General features: G+C 40.0%; 1 pseudogene; it reads left to right on the top strand.

Moving 5' to 3' along the window:
* The first annotated feature begins 2,971 nt into the window (after window positions 1-2,971).
* LOC121155348 lies at window positions 2,972-3,802 on the top strand (annotated as a pseudogene).
* Window positions 3,803-9,119: the final 5,317 nt, after the last annotated feature.

Here is a 9,119-nt window from a genome sequence, read left to right as displayed (position 1 = left end):
CCCAAAGACTTGAGTCATGCTGCTTTTCCAGGCCATAACAGAGAGCTGAATCAGAAGCAGAGTTGCTGGGACATGAACCGGCATTCCTACAGGATGCTGGCACTTACATGTAGATTCATTTGTTGACTGGTCCCAAAAGGGGTCTAATTTACTTCAAAATATGCCCTCTGTTTTACCCTTTAATGGAATGTAATCAAAAGAATCCATTCTGTCAAGTTAAGCTGCAGAAACACATGGAGAAGGCAAAATCTGGGAGGGAGAATGGGCCCAGTAGGAAAATAGTGGGCACCTCCCTCTTGGGTTGCCACTCTGACTGGTAAGTATGAGAATCAGGACTGGGGCAGGCATGGCTAGACAGGTGTGTGGACTTGATAGTGGGGCTAGTTGGGTTGAACTAGGTTTGAATGCCCATTGACATGTACGGGAGCTGAATGGAATGTGGGACAGACTGGACCAGTATGCTGTACATACTGGCAAACATGGGGACCAGAGGAAAGGTGGGTCTAGTGGGAGTTATTGGGAGTCATCCCAACTAGGCAGCACCTCCAACTGGTTTATGTGGCCAAGTGTGGTGTGTAGGACCAGGCTGGGCTGCAACACCCATTTGTTTATGTAGAGGACAGGTCTGGAGACAGAACTGACCCAGCAATCACCATCACCAGTGTGCATGTAAGCTGATTGGGGTGACAGACTGTGTCAGACACTGTATTGGCATGCACACACAAGAATCGGGTCTGGGATCGACTCTGATGAGGTTTCTTTGGAGATCCCCCAACTAAGCCACTGGACTCAGAACTTCATGGATCTCAGAAAATTGCAGGTTCCATGGTCTGACCATGGAATGCTTGTGTCAGAGCTGGGCCTCTACAGTGGCTTAGATGAAACAGTGGACAGTATAGCCAACTGCACATGGAGGATACAATGGTACATTAGTACTGCAGAGGATACCTGGTATCAGAACAGAGGATGGAGGACAGAACAAATCAATCAACTAGACCAGCCAAGTGTTGGCAGTGAAAATTTAGGCAAATGGAGACTCTAAAATGGACTATTTCAGCCAGCGGATTCTGGAGAGATTTCATTGTGCCAGGAGTGGTGAGATCAGCAGCAATTCAGAACTGTTGAACTATAAACCACTTGAGTGGAGCTATTGCAGCAGGCCCTGCAACAGGGACACTGGGATGGATAGGAGGCTGGATGTGGCTTTTCCCCTTATTTCCCCCCTTCCCCCAGATACAAACAGAAAAAAAAAAAAAGAATGTGATAACAATGGTCTACCCACTTTCCTCTAGCACTTTGCGTCCCAATCAACTATCTAAAGATTATCAACAAAATTAAAATACAGAGGGGAAAAAAAGAATACATTCTTTTCGCTTTGTTTACTCAGTCCTTTTCCGTCTGTAAAATCAACACTCTCAGCACATTGGAAAACTCAACTTTATGCAATAATTTGTAACCCAATTCTAGAATTGCAAATGAAATACAGTTATATTTATCAACCAAATTTATTTATGGTGATCTTGGTTTTTTATGGTAGTTTTTAAAATTAATGGAATTCAATATTTACAGAGCTAATGAATCACAGTTAACTGTCAGATGCTTTAATTTTTTCCCTTCTTCCCTCCCCTTCTTTTCTGTGATCCTGAAAGAAGACCCTCCTCTAACATCAAGCTGCACAATATCACCTTCCTCTGCTCTCAAACCCGATGTCTTCCCTCTTTGGCATTTCTTCCCCCTGCCATTGTTTAATGTAGCTTAGATGTGAGTTTCATCTCATTTTGAGGTTTCAAGTGGTTTCCCCTGCAATATTTTTTAAAACATAGCCTAAAACTTCTTTGATGATGACTGCAAAGATACATGAAATCTACTCCCCTTGACTGTTTTAATTGATGAGACAGCAGCAGTGATACATGTGACTTCCTAGGCTATATCAGTAAAGATCAAACAGTTCTTTCTGATATTCTTGGGTCGAATACCCTACAAGAAGTCAGCCACTAACCCAGGAGTTTATCTTCTGACTTGAGCATGTCACAGAAGCTACATGTAGTTGTTTCTGGAATAGACCCCATTGAGCTCCCTTTAGGCAGCCAGCAGCAACAACTGCCTTGTGAATGAACCAGCTTGGATACTGAGCCCAGTTAAGCCTTCATAGCACTGTAAGATCAGCAGATATCTGTAACCAAATGAGAAACATGAGGCAAGAAGTTCAGAGTAACCCTTCTCAAAGCGTGAGCCATAACATTGCAAACAAGCTAGGTATCTGTTGTTTCACACCACTGATTTTAGGATGATTTATTGTGCAATTAAATTACTAAATACTCTCATTTAAGCATTAAAAAGGTTAAAAACCCCACCAAGGTATAATTTTAAAGAAACATATAAATGAATAAACAGTGAGCACATGCCCATCTTGATCTATCTCATCAGTAAAGGGACTAGCAGGTAAATATGGATGATTTGAAAAAAACCTTTGTGATACAGCAGTGCTAAAAGGCGCTGGAAAAAAATTGAAATGAAACCACTGGTTTAAACACAAATCGGTTAATGACTTACGCGACAATGATACCTTAATATTTTGGGTTGTTTTTCTTCCAAGCCAAAAAAAAAAAAAAATCTGCATCTGTGCTAGAAAATAATCCATATTCTTTTGTTTCTTCACAAAATACAGGCCTTAAATTATAGTAATGTTTTTGTTAAACAATTGGGTAGGTCAGTTAGATAGTATATACTCTGTTGTGATAATGAAAGAATACACAATAATTTGTCTAAGTTTTCAGTAATTTTTCTAGTTAGGATCTACACTAGACCTAATATTCCCAAAAAAGTTATTTTTAAGGTGGAAAACAGCCCAGGAACAAACGGAGGAGTAGTGTAATTTCAGTATCTGTGACAGACAGTGGGGTTTAAGAGATAGTTCTAGTTCTCAGCTGCTTCCTTCCTGGTTGGCTGTGCTCGGAAGATGCTTGAAGCCATGGCCCCCAAACACCCAACTTCACTCCAGCCTGAAACAAAGAAGCCTAGACCGGCTCCAGGACCCAAGACAGTGGATCCATGAACTTCTCAGGATCTGCCCAAAGGAGAATAAAACAAGAAGCAATTGGACATATCGATGAAGTACAGAATGAAATACACAGATCTGATGAGCAAGCCAGGAGAAAGATTTTGAAAGTAGAACAGAAATACAGCAAACTCCACCAACCATCTTTTCAGAAGAGGTCAGAATTGATCGCCAAATCCCAGAGTTTTGGGTGACAACATTCGACATCTCCAAGTGTCTGTACTGCAAGAGGAACATGAGGAGACAGTGCATTATCTCTCCAGATCCGAAGTGATAGAGTTTGAAGATATTAAATCAGGTTACAAAATGGATTTTTATTTTGACGAAAACCTTTACTTTAAAAATAAATTTCTCTCCAAAGAATTCCATCTGAACGAGAGTGGGATCCTTCCTCAAAGTTCACTGAGACAAATGGAAATCAGGAAAGGACCCGCTGAAGTGGTCAAGTCAAACAGAGCAAAGCCAGCAGGAAGCAGCGGCATGAAGAAACTAGGAGCTTCTTCACCTGTTTCACCAACCACTCACCCGGATGGCGGCGTGGATGAGCTAGGCGAGGTCATCAAAGACAACATCTGGCCAAACCCGCTGCAGTACTCTTTGGTTCCAGATATGGATGATGAGGAAGGGAAAGAAGAAGAAGATGATAATGATGAATTGGAAGACATTGATGCGGATGGGGATGAAGATGAAGGTGAAAAAGATGATGATGAAGGTGAAGGAGAGGAGAATGAGGAAGATGACTAGTAGAAAATACTGACAAACTCCAACCTTTTTTTTTTCTTCAGTCGCTGGGAGCACGTTGCTGTCTTATTTTTTCCCCTTCTTGTGTTTGGTCAGTCTCCCTGTTTTTGAGGTCTCTTTTTTATTCCAAGGTTATCACCTTATTGTGGGTAAATAGTTTACACATAATACAATGGGAAAAACTTTCTTACTCCTTTCTGTTCCAAATTTCACTTTTACCTCTCCTTGTCTCCACAAACGGTTATGAATCAACACCACTATGCTCTGTGGGAAAACCGAACCTCCTGGCCCCTGTCTTGGCTGGGAGCTGGCGGCTGCTGGGCCCATGTGTAATTGTGCATAGAATTCTAGTTTTTCCTTCCTTTCTCTGTATATTGGACTCAGAGATTACACTGAGTCTCTATGTGAATATGAACACTTAACATTTATCAACATGTATCTGTCTACTTTCTTTTGTTTAAAAAAAAAAAAGAAAAGAAAACCTTAAAAAAAAATGGGGTTCTAGAAGGTCAGTAAAGGGTGGGTTTGAGATGTTTAGGTCAGTTCCGTGGGCATTCTGACAACACGGCTTCTCCTTTGGCATGTTTCATTGTGTTGTTAAACAGACATCCTTGCAGTCTAAGATGACACTTTAAAAAAAATAAACTTCTTTCCTAATGATGACTTGAGCCCTGCCACTCAATGGGAGAATCATCAGGACCTGCAGGATTTTATTTGGAACTGACATTTTCTATTGTAATTTTGTTTCTGTGTATTTTTAAATTTTCTTTTTGTTTCACAGGAAAAGAAAAGATGCTCAGTTTTAAACGTTAAAAAGTGTACAGGTTGCTTTGTTACAATAAAACTAAATGTATACATGCACAAAGAGACAGTTCTGACTTAGTACTAGTAAACTTTATCATACTATTGCTTATCTTTCTGGTATAATGACTATCACCAAATTCTGTTATTTCAAATATTACATGGGTTAGAGAGCCAACTAGATATTTTTCTATTAGAAGTAATGGGACTCAATGAAAATAAGATTATTTAGGAGACTCTTATGAATACTATGAGACTCAAAATCTCTGTTTTAGAGTAACATATTTAATTTATTTTTTGTTTTTTTTTAATTTATTTTCAAATTTTATTATTATTGCTATCATTTTACGATACAGTTCCATATTCCCTTATCTCCTCCTCAGTTCCCTCCCCTACCCAGTTCCTTTATATCATTACTAACATACAGTGCTTCATACTGAGTCATATGTTCATCATTGCGGGCATGGACAATGGCAGAGAGTCCAGAATCCTATTGTCAAAATATAATATAAACAGTTTCACTGTAAGTCCATCTTTGTCTGGAAACAGAGATGCATACTACATTGTGTCCTCACATCTGGTTGTTAGTCTCCATTACATAACTACTGTACATTCCCTTAAATGAAAAGTCACGATACAGAATCAACAATAGAAAGAAAAATAGATATTTACAATGCCATGAAGTTAAATGACATGTTACTAGATATGACAGTCTCCATTACACAACTACTTTACCTTCCCTTAAATGAAGAGCCACAAAACAAAATCAACTTCCAGAAGAAAAAAGAAATTAACAACACCAAGAAGATAAACAACATGCTATTAAATGTCCAACGTGTAGTTGAAGAAGTGAAAATCAAGAACCTTCTTGAAGAAAATGATGCCACTGTATGATCTACGAGTCATTGAATGATTTAATCAGAAGAAAGTGTTTTGAAGAGATGAAACCAACAGAAAACAACAAAACCCATGCGATATAGTTTCCGCTGATCTTTGTTGGAGTGTGTCTCCTCCCAATAATAAACAGATGGGTTTTGTTTTTTAATCCAGTCTACTAATCCATGATGTTTGATTGAGCTTAAGCCGTTTACATTCAGAGTTTAATATGTATGAGTGGTACTTTGGTCCTGTCATTTTAGGAATGGGTTGTTCATTGATTTAGTCTTCTGTTGTCATTTTACTGGGATGTTCTTGTCGTTTACCTTTGGTTTTGGTAGGTGCTATTCCTCTTCTCTGTCAAGAGAACATCTTGAAGTATCATTTGTAGGGCAGGTTTGGAAGAGGCAAATTCTTCTAACTTTTCTTTACTCTGGAAGAATTTTATTTCATTTTCAAAGACGAAAGAAAGCTTTGCAGGGTATGTTATCCTAGACAGACAATTTTTTTCTTTTAGAATGTGGAATATGTCACTCCATTCTCTTCTGGCCTGTAGAGTTTCCTGTGAGAGATCTCCTGTGAGTTTAATTGGCATTCCTTTATATGTCAATTGATGTTGTGCACATTTAAGAATCTTTTCCTTATGTTCAATTGAAGAGAGCTTGATAATCATGTGTCTTGGTGAAGATCGCTTTTGATCAAGCCTGTTGGGAGTTTTGTGTCCCTCTTGGATCTTGTTTCCTAATTCTTTCTCCAGATTAGGGAAATTTTCCTTTATTATTTCATTAAATACACTTGCAAACTCAGCTTCTCTTTCTGCACCTTCTGGGACTCCCATAACTCTTATATTTGGCCTCTTAATAGTGTCTTTCAATTCTTGAATACTTTTTTTGCCCTGATCCAGCTCTGCTTCCAGCTTTTTATTTGCTTCCCCCTGGTGACAGGAGATATCTGCCAATTCTGAGATTTTTTTTTCTGCTTGCTTCATTCTATTTTGGAGACTCTCCACTGTACTTTTAATTTGCTCTACTGTGTTCTTCATTTCTGATATTCCAGGCTTGATTTGTTTTATTGCTTCCTTGAATTCTTTGAACTCCTGTATGTGCTTCTCATTTTTGATCAGAATCTTTAAAATGAGTTTTATGAATTCTGTGTCCCCCATTTTCTCGATGTCTTCCTCAGTTAGCTCTGAGGTTGGCAAAGGGTTTTGTTCCTTTGCAGAGGAGTTTTCAGTAATATTCATTGTGCCTTTGTCTCTTCTTTTGCTCTTGATCATCGTACTTCTGGTTAGCAGAGTCTTCTTCTTGGGGCAGGTTTCTAAGTTGTGTGACCCACAGGTCTACAATGCGATTTTACTTATTGCAGTTGGTACACAACTTTTTGCTTGCCGCCACTTGTGCCACAACCTCTAGCGAGTTCCAGGTCTGGATTCTTATGTCAGATATCCACCGTGGTCTCCACAGCCCCAGCTCCTGGCTCACCAATTTCCACCTCCTGTGATACCGTGCTGAGGCTGCACTGTTGTCTCTGCAACCTTTCTCCCTCTTCTGGTTTTAGTGGGTTCCAGGATTAAAGAGACACCAGGTGTACTATCTAGTTAGGTTGTTGGTGGTGCTGATTTTGTCGGAACTTGTTGGATGTTAGGTCTGGGTACCACACGGACCTATTTTGACCGGTAGGCTGCCACAGTCGGTATTATTTTCCTGCGGGACCTCAGCGAGTTCTCTTGAGCTCAGCGCATGCACAGTCCACTGTAGTCACTGCAGTCCCAAAGCTATTGCCACAGTGCGCAAAATGGCACCCAACATGCTACCACAACAGTTCTTGATCTGCTGGCCGTCAGATCCGAAGGTTACCCAGACCTGCCCCGGATGGAACCCATAGAATGCCACGTTGTTGCAGTTCACCGAGTCAGAAATGAGCTCACTCCCTGCTCAGAGCACGCTCAGTCCTTTCCCTTGCCCTTTCCTCCTTAGGCAAAATGGCGCCCAATTCAGCTCTAGGGGGCTGACTGGGCTATGAAATCTTCGCTGTTCTCACACTGCCCGCCTGGGATCTGCGACTCTGTCTCTGCTCCTGGCCAAATCAAATGGACCAGCAGGACAGACAGTCCCCCTTCTGGGTTCACCTCCCAAGCTCCCAGTGAAAGTCCCTTCCCATCTGGTTGCTGGTGGAGTTCCAGCTGCTGGTGGAGTTTACATCGCCGTGCTGGAATATCATTCACTGCATCACCACACTGCTGTGCCCGCTGCTTTCTTGTGTCTGTCAGTCTCCAGGTACCCCTCTGCTGTTGTTCTGTCCTTTTGTATTTCCTAAAATATGTCCTCTCTGCTTCATTCTGGTTAAATGCTTCTTCGTTCGTTTAAACGTGTCCTTACCCTATTCCGCCATCTTGATCCTCCAAGAGTAACATATTTAATTTAAATTAGGCATATTTGTATGAAAAAAAAAAGTAGAACATTCCCTGGAACTAGCAGTCCTCTCTGCCAGCTCACAATTACTTATCAGGTCAATGAGTTCATGATACCTGGTTTCCTAATCTGCAAAAAATGGAGGTAATAACACTTTCCTAACTCAGAGAGTTTTGGGAATAACACAGTTTTGTTCACAAGAATTAGTGAGGACACAGATGGTAGAAAAGGAGAAAATCCATTCAGATAATTTGCCCTGTCAATGCTGCTCAGGCTACTTGTTAGAGGCCAAATGTTTTAGTGCTGCTGACTGTATGCCATGGAATGGCTGACATCCACTAACTTGGGTAACTAAGGAAATACCATCTTCATTTCAGGAGTGATTCATAAAAAGGACTCAGAAAAAAAAAAAAGTGGGCTGGAGAAATTTCCTGAGACTTGAATACATGGATCACAAAGTAAGCCTGCAAACAGGGAGAGAGTTCCAATGCAGATTTTATATTTGCAATGCACTGAATGGAGACCCAGACTTGGACATATGATAGCAGACAGATGCAACTCCTCTTTAAATAGAGGGATACGCATTTTAAAGCACTGACAGAATTGGAAATATGAAAACATAGATTTCTTTATGTAGTAGGTAGTGAAGGAAAGGCCCAAATCCCCACTGATAACAGAATAGATAATAACATCATGGTATATTCACGTAACACAGCGGAACCAGCAGCGAAGGGAACAATGATGCCTCTCTGCACCAGAGTGACTTCATGATATAATACAGGAATTTGCATATATGCACACATCCACAGAGGTACTATTAAACATTTACAGAAACATTGAATTAAGAGAGGTTTATTTTGGTGCAAAAAAATTGAAATCCATGCATATTTTTGATAATATGTGTTGTTCCAGAACTTTCTGGAGATCCCTCATATACATACATTGTTTGTATGTGTGTATGATTTGTTTATGATCTTACATAAATAGTACAGTACAAGAGGAGAATAAATGCCACAGGAGTTAAGTGAGTTAAGAAATTAGTTAACAATGAGAAAAAAGAAAGAAATGCACAGGTAGTGAAACAAGTGTCAACGTTGCAGTTTTAATGCTTGGCAAGTTCAATTAATACAACCTTTATTATTTATACAACAAAGGATTAAAAAAGGAGACTACCAGTACTACAGAATATGATTAATTCAATTTTCTGCAGTATTAACACAGAACAGAAATTC

The sequence above is a fragment of the Ochotona curzoniae genome, unplaced genomic scaffold (assembly GCF_017591425.1).
Source record: "Ochotona curzoniae isolate NIBS_2020 unplaced genomic scaffold, NIBS_Ocur_1.0 contig_291, whole genome shotgun sequence".
Classification (NCBI taxonomy): Eukaryota; Metazoa; Chordata; class Mammalia; order Lagomorpha; family Ochotonidae; genus Ochotona; species Ochotona curzoniae.
Note: the sequence above shows the minus strand (reverse complement) of the source record. Positions and strands in the feature narration are given on the sequence as shown.